The 17,289-nt window shown below is 32.2% G+C and overlaps 1 long non-coding RNA gene across 1 annotated transcript; it reads right to left on the reverse strand.

The window, feature by feature from the left end:
• Window positions 1-5,513: 5,513 nt before the first annotated feature.
• Window positions 5,514-17,069, reverse strand: LOC309844314. The gene is made up of 3 exons (XR_014300603.1): window positions 16,982-17,069; window positions 8,373-8,530; window positions 5,514-5,647 (listed from the first exon to the last, which is right to left on the reverse strand). It is a non-coding gene; the product is annotated as an uncharacterized lncRNA (long non-coding RNA).
• Window positions 17,070-17,289: the final 220 nt, after the last annotated feature.

The following is a 17,289-nucleotide window of genomic DNA, read 5'->3' on the forward strand; positions in this document are numbered from 1 at the left end:
CTCATCTATTATTATGCATTTTTTGGGTTTGCAGAAATCAGTACAGCTGGCTTCCCCTTCCATGAAACTTCTCTTTGATATTGGCTCTGCTTGTGCCAAGAGTTCAAAGCAGTATGTTAGGCTCTTGCCAGCCAGTGTTCCAGATAAGACACCTAACACCAGTGGCACCTATTTGTATATCCTCCATGTTATCTGAGAATTTCACCTCCAGGCCCCTTCCTCATTCTAGAACTAGTGATGGTGGGTGAGTAGGTACAACATTCAAACTCTACTGCTCCAACTTTGTTATTCTCTTCCAGTTACGTGTTGTTAGTATGTCCTTTGGGAAAGGACAAAAACAGTCTCAGAAACTTGTTTTTAAATATATTTCTTAGTATAAGACCAGTACTACAGAGTCCAGCCTTGGTTTCACTCTGGCAACTCCTCAAATCAATGAACAACTCCAATCTATCTGGCTAAATAGCAGTAATTTTAAGTGTGTAGAGAAAGAAGCTTGATGGCTGATATGTCAAAATATTATCTCATTAGGCATCTAACTTGGGCCTTGAAAGTTGGACTTTTTTCCTAGGGTAAATAAAAGAAAGTTCAATTTCAGCAGAAGTGTCACCATGCATAAAATATGAAGATGTGAAAACACATGGCATATTTGGGTAATAGTCTGTACACTTTGCCTGGGCTCATGTTAATCATCTCCTACATCAAATACTTCAATACTTTTCAATACTTCAATACAACAAATACTTTCAAATACTTAAAAATATGGCCAAAAATTCATGTCATGAAGGAAGTAGTTTTCAACCCTTTTATTAAGTCTATTAATCAATCCCAGTAGTCTCACCTCTATCAGTGACAAATAAGCATTAAAAAGGAATGATATATACTCTCCTTTTGCTCCTCCTTCAGAACATGGCTTACTTTTAGCACAAGGGGAACAGAGTAAATCTGGACTGTCTTTTTCAGATTTAAGCATTATGAAAATAGCTTTGAAAAATGAATGTGGTGGAATTGGACTGCCAGTCTTGGGTTATTTACAATATGTCTTCTTTGATGTAGTTGCTGGTTTGTTTTGTTAGTTAACACAGGCAGAAAGAAAAAGAAAGGAACTATTTGTCCTTGCCAATCTCTGAAAGAAAATGTAGGCCTGTACACTGATTGGTATCTGTGTCAGGTGAGAATGTGGGGCAGGTGATTTGTCATATTGTTTTTGTTGTTGTTGTTAAATTTTCATTAGAAATACTCAATGATTTTCTTATTTTTTGTTCTATTCAGTTAGATTGCTCCATTTTTTTTGTAGGTGCATGTTATTTTAAACAACTTTCCATTCTTTATAGTAGAATCCTACTCATATTAAGTGTGAATGCCAGATATCAAATGAATGATATGCTTCTTGAAATAATACCCATTGGAAGTCAAATGGTTGTCAAATGAATTATTTTATCAACAAAATAGTGTATTCCTATAATTTAAATATTTATTTCAGTTGTTAAGCATCAAATCACATGTTCAGTAATGATTTCAGTAATTACAATGATGGAAAACAATTGTTCTGCAGAAGGTCAAGAAAACACCAACACATTTCCTTTAGAAAAAGTCTCATAAGACAAGAGCAGCTGTACATTTAATCTCTTTTCTCCATGAGTCTACTTATTATTTATTTATAAATTAATTCTAATGTAAAATAGCTCTATAGGAAATAGTATTCCATTTTGACAAAGTCTAGAATAAAAAATTATATCATATATTAATTATATGTATATTAAATATATTTAAACATGAAACTAAGTAGTTATATTGTGTAACTTAAATCAAGTAAATTATTTATAATTTATAAATTTATAACTAATTTATAATTATAGTTTATACTTTATATAGTTTATAATTTATATAACTATATAAATTATAATTTATAAATTAAATTATGTAAGTAAAGACTTATATTGGAAGATTTTGCCTTTTGTTTTAGTTGTCAGTGTTCTATTTTAGAACTATTAAATGCAATTTAGAACTAACCACTGATAGTCATAATAAAATAGTATGAACTATTTTCCTAAGTATGAACAATAATTTAATATCATAAATGAAACCTATAATACTTAGATTTTTATAATGAAAGGTGATACATTTTTGTGAGAACTTAAAGGTTCCTATATGTCAAAGGAAACTAGAAATAAGCAGAATTTTTTTCCCTTTGTTGTCAAAATGATGGGGGAGCGGGGCGGTGTGTGGGATAAATTTGCTCCACAGAAAAAGAAAGAAGACAAAGGATGCCTGAACTGATAACTAGATAATTCCCTGACAATAAATAAAATGAGTAAGAACGTAGAAATTAAATTAATAAAAGTATACATCTAAAATATAAGTCGGTAGGGGCACCTGGGTGGCTCAGTTGGTTAAGTGTTGACTCTTAGTTTCCCTTCAGATCATGATCTCATGACATGACATGGAGTCCCCTGTAAGGCTCTGCACTCAGTGAGAGTTTGCTTGTCCCTCTCCTTCTACTCCTACCCCTGCTCACACTCTGTCTCTCAAATAAATAAATAATTTAAAAAATAATAAAATAAAATATGAGTGGGTAAGTGAAAAATACATTTTTTGTTCCCTTGCTCTCCTTTTGCCTGCTTCCCACCCCTAATCTAGACACTAGTCAGCATTTTCTAGTATTATTCTTAGAAATGAGAATGAACTCAATCCAGTGAGATATAGGATGCTAATCAATTGACAGATCATATTCAAAATGAAATACAGAAAGAAAGAATGTCAGCTATGTGAGTCATTCTAAATCACTCTATGTATTTATTTTTCCGGGATAAAAGTCTTAAGTATGAAAAAATTCATGTGATATTAAAGTTGTTTACTCTTTTACTCATATAGATATTTGATGTTTATTTTATTTTTTAAAAAATTTTATTTATTTGGTTTGACAGAGATAGTGAGAGAGTACAAGCAGGGGGAACAGCCGAAGGAGAGGGAAAAGCAGACTTCCCACTGAGCAGAGAGCCTGACACAGGGCTCAATGCCAGGACCCTGGGATCATGACCTGGGCTAAAGGCAGATGCTTAACTGACTGAGCCACCTAGGCATGACTGTTTAATGTTTATTTTAAATTCAGTGACCCTTGAACAATATGGGTTTGAACTATGTAGGCTCACTTATACATGGATTTTTTTCAATAAATACAGTACAGTGAATGTATTTTCTCTTCCTTATGATTTTCTTAACACTTTTTTTCTTTAGTGTACTTTATTGAAAGAATACAGTACATTCAAAATATGTCAATTGTCTATGTTATTGATAAGGCTTCTAATCAACAGTCCACTATTAGTAATTAATTTTGGGGAGAGCCAAAGGTTATATAAGAGTTTCTGACTGTGTGTGGGGGGTTGGTGCTTCTAACTCTCATGTTGTTCAAGGGTCAGCTGTACTTTATTTTCTTAAAATAATATTAGCTATTAGAAGAATTTCAATTTACATTTCATTAAAATATGACTAAAAATAATTGCAATGTAATTTTTTTCATCAGAGAAAGATATTTTTATTATATTGTCCAGAATTTCTAGAGATGAATACTAAGTCCTTGATTTCACTTACCATAATTCAAAAAATGGCAAAGGTAACTATAGAATCAAATAATGCAATAGTGAAAAAAATCTATTTGCAATATTTCCAAAAATTTTTCACTATTGAAAATCTATTTACAATATTTTCAAGTAGATTTTTTTCACTATTGAAATCTTTGCCAATTTTTCTTTTGTGGAATATATAACAGTTTTTTTTTCTGAGTTATGAAAAACATGTTTCGTGATAGTTGAACATTTTTTTATTTTGATTATGCAAGGTTCTTCCAACATTCTTATAGTTGCATAGAAAATTAAGTTTCTTCTGAGTTGCCATTAAATGTCAATAATATATTATTCCTTTCTTTAATTAATAATTTAAATTTTTAAATTCCTTTTTAAACTAATAATTTAATTAATTAATTAAATTATTCCTCTTAAAAATTAATAATTTAAATTTTGTAGTAATATTACTGAAATTACCTTGTTAAAATTACCTCAAGGTTAATGTTACTAATAGTGACAATTAATAATATGATTGTTATTAATAGTAATATCATGTTAATATTAAAAACAAATATAAGGAAGACTGCTTATTTTTTATGAAATAATGCTAAAATTTAAGCTTGTTGAGCAGACTTTGGCATTAAATAATAAATTAAAGAATATGTTTCAGATCAAATTAATAACCTTCACTGTAAGAAAAGGTTCAACTTTATTTTGTGGGAACTTAAATCATAATAGTGTAGTCTTTGGAAAGTGGTATTGAATATGCAACATTTCTCAGGAAAGTAGAAATGAAGAATGATGTATGAATGTATTTTGAAAGAACAACAGTATAGGAATGTTTGCTTCAGGCAAACAGTCCTTGATAAAGGTTATTCCTAGAAGAACAACACCATTAAAGATTAGCCATGTTAGTAAATGACAAAATCGATACTGTATTTGTTGGCTAGTTATCAAAGACAGTACATTTTTGAAAGAATTAAATGGATGCTTTGGCATTCACTGGGAAAAACCAATTTCCTTTTTTTTTTTTTTAAGGTTTTATTTATTTGACAGAGAGGGAGAGTACAAGCAGGGGAACAGCAAAGGGAGAGGGAGAAGTAGGCTTCCCACTGAGCAGGGAGCCTGATGCGGGACTGGCTCCCAGGACCCTGGGATCATGACTTGAGCTGGAGGTAGTCGCTTAACTGACTGAGCCACCCAGGTGCCAGAAAAACCAATTTCAAAAACACGTTTTTACTAAGTATATTGTTGATTTATACACTCAATTGTAATGTCCAAATAAAAATTTATAATTCCAGAAAGTCAAGTATTCATATTTCCATCTTCCAGAGAATGGAGGTATTATAAATCCACCAGATAAACTCACTATACACATTTCATTACACTGAATATGTGAGAATTATTAAAGCCTATATGCAAAATTATTATACTGATTTGGATCATGTGGAGCTCAATAACATCAAAGCAGGCACGTTATTTGTTGAAGCTTTATTTAAAATATAGTTGTGGGTATTTTTAGTTTCAATGTTTTTTGTTTTAAGTTTTTATTTTAATCCCAGTTGGTTAATATACAGGGTATATTAGATTCTGGTGTCCAATATGATGATTCAACACTTTCTTGATACTCCTGGTGCTCATCACAAGTGTACTCCTTAATCCATTTATGGATTAAGTAACATTGCATATGTAACATTCTGTGTCACTATACTCAAAATAATAAAGAAAGGAGAAGAAATACACCTGTCTTAATCAAAAGACACACCACATCCACACAAACATAAGGGTTTGCCTTTTGTAGACAAATACACATGCACACACATACACAATTAATGTATCCTTCTTGCACATAAACTTTAAATAAAATTTTGAATATTTATTGACTAATGTACATCTTTTAGATGGAAAGTACCAATTTTTAGATCACACAGTTGAATAAAGGCAAGATTTGTAGAGATATTTTAGTTATATTGACATTGGTAAAGAGTTTACCAATATTAAAGAAATGAATATTTGAATGTGAATCTGCTTTCCATTTGTCTACATGATTTTTAATTAGACTGCATCTCAAAGCATCACATGGTTAACTGGGAAAGGCAAAATTAAATACTAATTGCATATGCAGTCTTACATATGCAATAAAAAATAAAGCAAGAGAGAAAGTGTATGGATTAAATAATAATAATATAATACATGGTCTGGAAATTTAGATGAGCAGAGATCACTAAAGCGATTTAGATATAATGCCACCTTTTGTGCAGTTTCTATGTACCTAATATCCTAAGATATAAAAAATGGCAAACTTCATCAACTGTCTGGTTCTTTTTAAAAAAAAATTTTAAAAAGATTGTATTTATTTATTTGACAGAGAGAGATCACACATAGGCAGAGAGGCAGGCAGAGAGAGAGGAGGAAGCAGGCTCCCTGCTGAGCAGAGACACCCACCCCCCAACATGGGGGTTGGATCACAGGACCCTGGGATCATGACCTGAGCTGAAGGCAGAGGCTTTAACCCACTGAGGCACCCAGGTGCCCCATCAACTATCTGGTTCTTAAAACAGATAGCAAGTTGGATTAGAATTGGAATAAACACTCTGTCTCATTTTTTATTTCAAATTTTAATCAATTCCAACAGGAATTATATTCACAGTGTCATGGAGACTTCTACCCTTAAAGTGTTATGCCAACACCAATACCTATTAAATATGGTGTTAGGACTATTAAATTCAATTGGCGAAATATGTTACATTTGTAATTCAGTGAACCATACTCAACTAGGTATAACCACCCATTAATCAATATAATGTAATGTTTTCAGAGCTTGACTAGGGAAAATGAATTAATAAATTTTATCTGGCAATGATTACTTCTATAGTTTTTCTAATTTCATGTTACTCAATATTGTAAGTGTTATCATTTAAGTTCAGATTTTATATAATGTTTTACAACTTTCTTAGTCTACTTCAATGCATCTAATATTTTGTTCACTATATGTACATATGTATAGATAGATATGGAAATACTGATAGACTCCTATTCTGAGCCTAATTAATATGTTTATAAAATATATTTATTCTTATCCCCTCTGTACTGAAATTCACTGCAAAATTACAAAGCTATTACTCACAGTTTTGTGTGATTATGTATAAGGGGTATCAGGTAAATATAATAATATTAAGTTAAGATATGTCTGTCAATCTGAGGGAGGATTTTAGGATAGAGGGCAAAGTAATTTCTTTTGGGGGGTGGGGTTGGAGTAATAATAGAGAAAACCAATGTTAAAAAGAAAATCAGATTGTTTGCAAGATACAGCAGTAAACAGATTAAAGCAGGCAAGACAAGAAGAAAGATCTTGGAACCTTACAACAAATGATTTTTTACAACATTGTATTTCTGGACAAAATTTACTTACTTGTCCCTGTCATAAAATTAGCAAGTTTATAGACATCTTGCTTTAAGAGTGATGCCATGTCTAAAGGGCATATTAACTTATTATGAATGAATGAAGTCATTAATGAAGTCACTTAAATGAGTGGCTGAAGTTTTCATAAGAGACACATTAGTGTACTGCTGGTAATAGTATAAACAAATGCAATATATGATGAAAGCAATTTGGTATAATGTAACCAGATAATTAAAACTTTTGATCCTTTAAGCCAGTAGTAAACCTGTTAAAGATGATTTCTTAGTAAATGGAAATTTAACAATGTGTCAATTGAAAAGATACTTATAATAATATTTTTATAGTAAAAATTTTTTAGGGGCACCTGAGTAGCTCAGTGGGTTAAGCCTCTGCTTTCTGCTCAGTTCATGATCTCAGGGTCCTGGGATCAAGACCCTCCTTGGGCTCTCTGCTCAGTGGGGAGCCTACATCCCCCCTCTCTCTCTCTGCCTGCCTCTCTGCCTTCCTGTGACCTCTCTCTCTGTCAAATAAATAAATAAAATCTCAAAAAAATCTTTTATAGTAACAAATAGAAATGGAAGAAAAAATCAAATCAAACCAATGCACTACATAGAAATAATTCTTTATATATATATATAGAATATATACATTATATATAATATATACATTATATATATAGAATATATACATTATATATATTATTAGAATATATATATATTCTCTATATATTTATATTCTCTCTCTATATATATATTCCTGAAAATATATATATCCATTCCTGAAAATAATTTAATGATAGAGGAAAATTCTTTGAGGGAAAAATAAAAAACAGGACATAACATTTTGCACACAGTAACACATAAAATTTTGTTATTTTATAAACATACTTATATATATATTGAGCTAGAAAATTTACCTGAAGTCATAGGTAAAACAGATAATGGCATTTCAGTTCTGAATCCCTTTGATGGATTAATTTAACTATTCTTATTCTTTTTGACATCTTTGGTATGAGTTCTACTTTCCTTTCAGTGTTTATTTAATAGTCATGTGACTCTAATCACAGTTTCTCCCTTCCATTACGCAAATAGTTATTATAGGTCTTCTATGTTTGGGGAACATTTTAGTCCTGTTACAGTGATGAATAAGATAGATAAATGTGCAGGGGTTCATAATATCGTTTTCTGTAAGTGCCAGATAGTAAATATATCTGCCTCATAGTCTTTGGGGTTTTTGTGTTTGTTTTGTTTTCTTTAAACTCATTGCAAATGTAAATAAGCTCATGGGCCATACAAAAGAGACTGTAGGTCCAATCTGGCACATCAGGCTACAGTTTACCAACTTCTGCTTCAGTTCAATGCTATCTCAGTGGTTGTTTTGGTTGTAATTGTAAAGACTGTGACACTTACCAGGAAAGGGTCAAACATAGAAGACATCCTACATGTAGTTAGTGTGAAAAACTGAAGATTAATCCTGTGTGTCCAGTAAGTCATTTGAATGCTTTGCTGCTCATCATACACATGAAATACTTCATCCTAATGACCTGGGTCTAAAATGTAGCTTCATCCTACAAATAAATAGAAATTATTTTTAGAGATTTTAATATTTACTAGAATGTCTAAGAATAAAACTAGTATATTAAAAAAGAAGAATAACTCATTTTGTTGTGGCTGTTGGGAGTCATTACTAAAAATTGTTCATCAGAAACTCTGCACGTAGAAACTGAATTACAATAAAACACACTTGAATCGGGCTACATTCATAACTGTCATATTCACTCTCATTTTTTATTAGAAGCAAAAGTCTGTTTCTTCTAATATAGCATTATTTTATTTTAAAATACTCTTATTGTATTTTTCTTTATAGTATAGTCAAAGAATCATATACTTACCCACTGACATATGCACACAGATTGAAAGTGTTATATCATTTCTGAATTTCATTTTTCAATGTTTAATTATTATTATTATTTTTTAAGATTTTATTTATTTATTTGACAGACAGAGATTACAAGTAGGCAGAGAGGCAGTCAGAGAGAGAGGAGGAAGCAAGCTCCCTGCTGAGTAGATAGCCTGATGTGGGGCTCCATCCCAGGACTCTGGGATCATGACCTGGGTCAAAGGCAGAGGCTTTAACCCACTGAGCCACCCAGGCACCCCTGTTTTAATTATTTTAAAGTAAATCAGATTCTATCTAGGCTACTCTAAAATGAATGGGATTGGTGGAATTAAAAAAAAAAAGATGGATTTCTATGTTCCATCATTCTATATGTATATATTTAATAGATTATTTTTCTATAGTTACACAGAACTAATTATAGTTTGAATTCTTTACCCAATAAATTGGTCCATCAATGAAAAACAATAAGTGATCTTCTAATATTCAATTATAATGAGGCCTCACAAAATATTTTATCTTATTGTATGCTCAGTTTCCTGAAACTTTCTGGTATTAGGTCTCTTCTCATTTCATCTATTCATTTATTTGAAGTTTATTCACTTTCTTTGTAGCATTTGTGAAATAAATACTTAATTATAATGTTTTATATATTAGAAACATGACAGTATCATAGAGTTTACTAACTTAAAATCATGCATAGTTTGCTAGGTAGGCTTCTTCAATTAAATCATCTTTAATGAATGATAAATAATTTTGGTTGATAATAAAAGTTATCAACTTTGAGGGCCCCTAGGTGGCTCAGTTGGTTAACCATCTGTCTTTGGCTTGGGTCATGACCTCAGGGCTCTAAGATATAGCCCCACATTGGGCTCCCCTGTAGGTACCCTGATTATCCTTCTCCTTCTGCCTGATCCTTCTCCTGCTTGTTCTCTCTCTCTCGATGTAAATAAATAAATAAAATATTTAAAAATACATAAATGAATTTTAAAAAGTGATCACTTTTGATATGTAAGTGATAGCTTTGACATTCTTTTCATTCTTAAACTTATTAAAAAAATGCATCCCTGAGCCAGAATAAATACCATCTCACAGTGAATTCAAGCTTGTTTCTCTCTACCTCAATATTTTATTATTTGGTTGGATACTTCCACATGAAATCATGAGGTCTTCATTGGGATTAGCTTAATATCCTTGCTTGAAGTCTTCTAGTGACCTCAAGAGAGATGAAATTACAAGAAAATTCAGAGACAAAGAGCCATTAGGTGAAATGAGACTCAAGTGGTTAAAAAGTAATTACTATTATGAAATTTATAAGGTCAGGTTCTTTTAGAATTCTTTTTTGTTTCAGTTCAGATTGAAAAGAAAACAGTATAGTTCAAGGTACTCTTGAAACTATCCTTGTGATTCTCAACTTCTGAGTCAATTTAATATCCATTCTAAAGAATGAAATCATGTTTCTTCTTCCAACACTTCTGTCACATATTTTCCTAGGTCCTAGCTATACATTAGGGGGGAAAAAAAGTTTTGATCTTATAGGAATTATAGTAGGAGGTGGAGATAAGGAGATATTTAATGCACATATAATTTTAAATTAAGTTTAATATTACATTTTTCTTTAAGTACATATGAGAGACTAGAAGCCCTAATAATTAGACAGGGAAGGTTTCACTGAATCCATGACATCTGAGCTTAGATGGAAATACAGAAAGGGACCAGCCATAACAAGACCTCCTGTGCAGAGGGAACTGTCTATGCAAAGGCCCTAAGGCAGAAAATAATTGCAGTGTTCTAGAAACAGAAAGGCCTGTGAGGTTTCAGGTCAGTGACTGAATTTGAGAGTTGGGGGTAGGAAATGTGTTTGAGAAGGTAAAAGGTGAGACTACAAAGGTCATGGCAGAGCAAAGTAAGGAGTTTAAATTTTATTTTAAGTAAAATGGGAAGTTATCAATGTACTTTGAGCAGTTAAGTGTCATAATCCAGAAACAGTTTGGGAAAATTTTTATCACAGAGTAAGAATGGAAAAAGGAAAGGATTTAGTAGTCTGCTATTGTTGATCAGAGAGTTTTGACTTAAGAGAAATTGTAGCTCTGTAACAGGAGTGAATTGAAATTTTGGTCATAAAGTCATTAAAATTTGCACATACATAAAAATACATAGGCTCCATAAAAGTGAAAACATATCAGTTTATAAAGATTTGTAAAATGAACAAGTATTTAGATATAGATAATGAAGAAAAAGATAATTCAACAATAATTCCTAGGTTTGGGACCTGAAAAATTATGTGAGTGACGATGCCATTTACTAAGAAGAATACAGGGCTCTTCTGCAACCCTTTCATCTTTTAGAGTGTGACTGCTATTCCATTGTCTTCCGATTTCCAGAATGGGAAATATTGGAACTGAAAGGCTATTTATTTTAGTATAGAGATAATTTGTTCTCTTCAATGAAAGCTCCTAAGATTTTTCCCTTTTTTCCTAAGTTCATGAATTTTATCAGGATCTGGCTATTTTTAAAACTTTCCACAGCAATCCTGTCTGGAATTAAACAGAACCTATGAACTAGAAGACTCATATCTGAAAGTAGTTTATTCTATAAATTATGGATAACAAGAACAGAAAATTTTCAACTAATACCAGAATAACTGAACAAATTAGGATTTATTATTACTTGAAGAAATAAATTTACAAATATATGTTTATTAAACTGCAAATAAATGATAAACAATGAGAAAGTTATCTTAATTCACAGGATTTATTTTTACATGTGTATTTTAAGTATTTTTTTTTTAAGATTTTATTTATTTATTTGACAGTCAGAGTTCACAATAGGTGGAGAGCAGGCAGAGAGAGAGAGGAGAAAGCAGGCTCCCAGCTGAGCAGAGAGCCTTATGCGGGATTTGATCCCAGTACCCTGAGATCATGACCTGAGTCGAAAGCAGGGGCTTAATCCATTGAGCCACCGAGGCACCCTGTATTTTAAGTATTTTAATACATAAAAATACACATATAAAAATCAAACTCTCTATATATTATCATATTAATATGTTGAAGATTACCAAAATTAGTAAGATCTTATTCAGTAAATGAAGACCATGGAAAAAAATACCCATATAAAAATGATGAATATTTATGGGATCTTGTAACTTCATATGTATTTTACAGATTTTGGAAATACTTGTTTTGGAGTTTAAAATTATAGTTCCCTGGAAGAGTTCTCAAAGAACACTTTCCCTGGAAGTAGTAAGTAGAAGTTTATAGTGGTATATTCTTTGTTTTCTTTTCTCTCCCAAAATTACATCAGCTATCTTCTTTATTAACTTTAAAGTTTTGCTGTATGAAGTTTAGACTATGAAACCACTTTTCAAAAAAAAAGATTTAGTCATTTTTTTTGAAGGGGGGACAGGAAAGGGGCAGAGAGACAGAATCCACTAGCAGACTCCCTGCTTTATGGGAGCCTCAATGTGGGGCTTCATCTCATGACTCATGAGATCATGACCTGGGCCAAAACGATGAGTGAGATGCTTAACTGACTGAGCCGCCCAGGCACCATGAAACTACTTTGATGGATTATGTTTCTCTTTTGTATTTGTTTTTATATATAATAATTACTCTGATATTTTCCCTGTATTTTTTTAAAGAAGCAGTTTTCTAGAGACATCCCTTGTGAAAATAAATTAACTTATAAGTGGGTGGCTTATTTCTTTATTATTAGTATATTTAAATTTAGATAACTGGGGAAGACCAAACTGTTATTAAGTATAACATGTTGGCATTTTTCCCCATGATTTCATAAAAAAAATCAATAACATTGTATGTTGGAAAATAGCTAAGAATATGAAGTAGAACAAGTGTGGAAACAAATTTTTGAGAGCAATGCAAACCAGATTTCTCATTAAAATTGAAGAACCAAATTGGTTGGAAAGAAGTAGTATAAATAGAAGAAAAAACCCTGATTTATGAGAAAGGCCATAAAATATGGGCATTTGTTAAGTTTCCTCAACATTTATTTCCACCAAAATACCATCAGTTTCCCTTTAGGAAAGTCAATCATTTTTTGCTGTGTAGAATTCAAAGTATAAGTTTGGATGGGGGTAAGAATTGCTGTTGAGCTCACTCAGAGTTCCCTTGGTTAGTCTCAATTGGGAAAAGAAAATAAATTCTTCAACTCTTTGGCCATAATAGTCACTTTATTTCAAGACAGGTGACACAATTCAAGCCAATGAAAGTAACAATCCCACTGTTTGCACAGAAGATACAAGAAATATTATCTTTTATCATTTGGATGTGAAAGAAAAAATATGTTTATTAACTGAGGCGAACTTAAGATAAAATCAGAAATCATAGACAAGGGCACCTGGGTGGCTCAGTGGGTTTAAGCCGCTGCCTTTGGCTCAGGTCATGATCTCAAGGTCCTGGGATCAAGTCCCGCATCGGGCTCTCTGCTCAGCAGGGAACCTGCTTCCCTCTCTCTCTGTGCCTGCCTCTCTGTCTACTTGTGATCTCTCTCTGTCAAATAAATAAATAAAATCTTTAAAAAATAAAAAAAGAAAGAAATCATAGACAACAGTGAAGAGGAGAGAAATTCTTCCTCATTAGTATCTTTTAACAGCTATATCAGAACTTTCCAGATCACCCTCCTGTATAATTTTCACCGCTTTTAATGTCTTTTTTTTTTTTAAAGATTTTATTTATTTGAGAGAGAGTGCATGCAAGTGCCTGTGCAGGAGCACAAGTGGGGGAAGAAGGTGGTGTGGGCAGAGGGAGAGGGAGAAGGAGGCTTTGCACCCCATTGAGCAGGGAGCCCAAATCCAGGACCCTGGAATCATGACCTGAGCTGAAGACAGCCGCTTAACTGACTGAGCCACCCAGGTGCCCCTCAGAGTTGTAATATATTTTTTTAGGGTTAAAATATATTTGGCTAGGTTTTTGCTATTAAATGCATCCTAATTTATACAAAATTTCAGGTAGATAGAATATCTTTGAGGTGTCTGTCTATCATCTATCCAACAAGAGAATAGTATTGAAAAAAACCTCTGGGTCACATACCAGAGAAATAAGATAGGAATAATAACGGTACATTATAGAAATGAAACAAAGGGGAGAAGTAGAAAGATACTGTGAAATAGAAGACAGAATTTAAAGCACATCATAAGAAACACAAGAAAGATAAATATGGAATATAATAAAGAGAATTACGATGTTTTACAAAGAAGATAAAATATGACAGTCCTTCAATATATGTACTATTTTGAATGATTGGAAGAGGTATTCCTCCAACACTCCTTTATTTAATGAACTATATCTCATTTTACAGGAAAAAATTCATGTATGATCATAATTCCAGCTTTTTAAAAATGTTTAAGCTTGTCAAGTATATGTTTTATTTCTTTAAAGAAGTATTCAGGTTGATGATGAATAGAAATATAATAATGAGTAGAAATATAATTATTATATGCTTTTATATGGCATATATTTTTATATATGTCTATTATATACTCTGTATATGTGTGTATATATACATACATACACATACATATATAGAGAGAAAGAGAGAGAGAGCTGAACTAGATTGTATATTGTAGTAAAGTTGTAAAATATAGTGGCTTGCGATATTTTCTTCTCAATAAGGAAATGCTAAAAAAGAAATATCCTTCACTAACAAAATACCACTGTTCTATTCTAGGCATTAACAGACACCATTTTCCATATAGAGAATAAAATTAGAGCAAAGTGCCATATTTTCCAAGTATAAAAGATGACTAGGATAACTCCAGAGCACCAGTAGTTTCTTTGCTGTCAGCAAAATCAGCAGGGGTGCCAGACAAGAGCACTGAGGCTAGTTAAAAGCATAAATGTTTCTAGAAAAGACATATTTTGAAGTGAGATATTTTAGTTCAACATTCTTCAAAATTTACCTTCTAAATATGGACATAAGTAAGACTTGGCTTTAGAGATTACTAAATAGAATACGACAAGGAGATTGGAGACCTTGTATATGTAGTAAAATTATTAATGACAATAATTAAAGTCATTCTGTCAAGGGAGTCATACTTTAGGTGTTATCTTCAAAGTAATATACTTCAAGGTATATTGTATATCACTCTAAATTAGAGATAACCTTTGAGTATAAATGAGCATATATTGCCTGCAGAATCTTGTTTTAAAATAAAGATATACAAACATATATACATTTAGATATACATAAATAATCATATTATACTTTATATAGTATTTCATGGAATAACCCATATTTTAATAATTATCAAAACTTATTTTACAATTCATAAAGCATCAATAAATTACTAACAGGCAGTAGGACAATGAAAATAATTGTCCTATATAGTTATTTTTAAAATACGGTTATCATAAAGGAAAATATTTTAAACAAAAGAAGAAAAGTAGATTGAAAACTGCAAAATACTATTAATTTTAAATTTTGTACTGTTTAAGACAACTTAAACATTAGTAAAATATTATTATGGTCAAAAGTAATAATATGTGATCATCTACGAAAATTAGCTTAGGGACAACAAAAGTGAGGGGAGTGGGAGTTTTTGAAGAGTCTAACATAATTTGGGAAATTAATTTTAAGTGTGTAGACCCAGCAAAATATTATTTTTAAAGAAGAAAAGACAAAACTGGTTGTCTATTTCATATAGCAAATGTCTTAAATGTCAGAAACCAAATGTAAAGATTTCATTTATATCATTTGCTTTTGTGATAGCATATCTGAACCTTCAAATTTTTCAATTCTTTCTTTTCTTTCTATATAGATTCCTGTAGGCAGTTTCATTTTAATCCAAGTTGTTTTGATGTAATTATTAGCAGTCATTAACTATTTACTTTCTTCTTATACTGATTAAGTACTAACTAGTATTTAATGCCAATAAATACTATTGCTTATTACTATTATCACCAATACTATAAAATAGGCATGTGTAAGTTAGAGTGGGAAGTAAGGATAAGGAGCATATGAATCTGCAGAGGTTGGGAAAGGTGCAGTAAGTATATAGATATGTACATGTTCATGCATATGATATTATGTATATATGTATATATTTGTGTAGAGAAATTTATAGAGGGGAAGATTTCATTTAGACATGTAGTCATAAAACAACTTCAGGGAGGAATTATGATATGAGAAATAACACATAAAATCATAAAGGGATAAGAAATATATTAGGACATCTTAGATTTAAAGGTGTCTCTAACCTTCTCCCATCCTCCTTGCAACACACCCAGTTACAAAGTTTCAGGTTAATTATGGCAAGGGTACAGAATGCACGATCCTTAGTCGCTATACAGAACAGAGACTGATGCAGCACATATCTGTGAAACTTTCTAAGCCTGTTTTCTGTATCACTGTCCTGTAAATAACACTTTCCTGCTAAAGTGGAAAAGGACGCTAATTTCATGCTTTGTCTTGCTCTTTAAACTCTGGGTAATTTACCACTGAAATACTTTACAAAATTCCTCTTTGGACTTTCTCTACCAACATGAACTTCTGCTGGTTTATCAAAGCAACACCTTCATGTTTGAGAGGATAAGAAAATGTGGGGACATCATCAGTGCCCAGGACTCTAAACCTCAGAACTAAACCTCAGTCTTTACTCTCTAGTAGACTAAAAGCTGATCTTGCAATTTGTGACTGCACTCTAGATATTAAGTGATTGGAATGGCCGAATAGACTGAATAAGTAATGAAAAGAGGTGAAGGAGTTGAATTTAAGTCTGCACATGATGGGAGCTACTGAAATTAATAATTTTATTATTAATAAAATTCAAAATTAAAATAACCTTCCCTCCTGGAGGTATAGAGGACAGAATGGCAGGACAGATTAGAAGTAAAGGGAGATTTGCAAGGATGCTATGCCTTGGTTCAGGTTGAGATGGTGGTAGTCTGAACTAAGGAATAGGTGTTGAAGGGCTGTTATGACTTTGTCTAATTAACAGTCATTAAGGTGCTGGGCGGTGAACCACAGTTCAACAACAGACCATAAGATAAATTCAAATAGAGATGTTTCTTACTTAGAGATCCTGAACAAGTACCTGAGTGCCATAAGAGGAAAACAAAGCAGAGTTCAGACAGACAGAGAAAGAGAGAAGACACAGAGCACATACCTTTATTAGGTTCTGTGGGTAGAGTGCTTTTGGGTTCCTGGGCTAATGAACAGAGTGTGATTTTGGTTAGCTCCATGGGGGTCTTATCTTAGGGTGTGTAAGGGGATGGCCCTGGGAGGCAGGGAAGGCTATTGAACACAAGGGTGATTGGGGAAATCAAATCAGGAACTTATATATTTGAGACTGTCAGCTGCTATCCAGGGCGTGCATTTGCTGAGGGGCTACTGTCAGTTTAAGGTTACTGCAGGCTGCTTAGCCAAACAAAATAGATGTTGAGGAAGCAATACTAAGCATAGCTTAGCTGAGCT

Source organism: Mustela nivalis (assembly GCF_964662115.1).
Source record: "Mustela nivalis genome assembly, chromosome: 11".
Lineage (NCBI taxonomy): Eukaryota > Metazoa > Chordata > Mammalia > Carnivora > Mustelidae > Mustela > Mustela nivalis.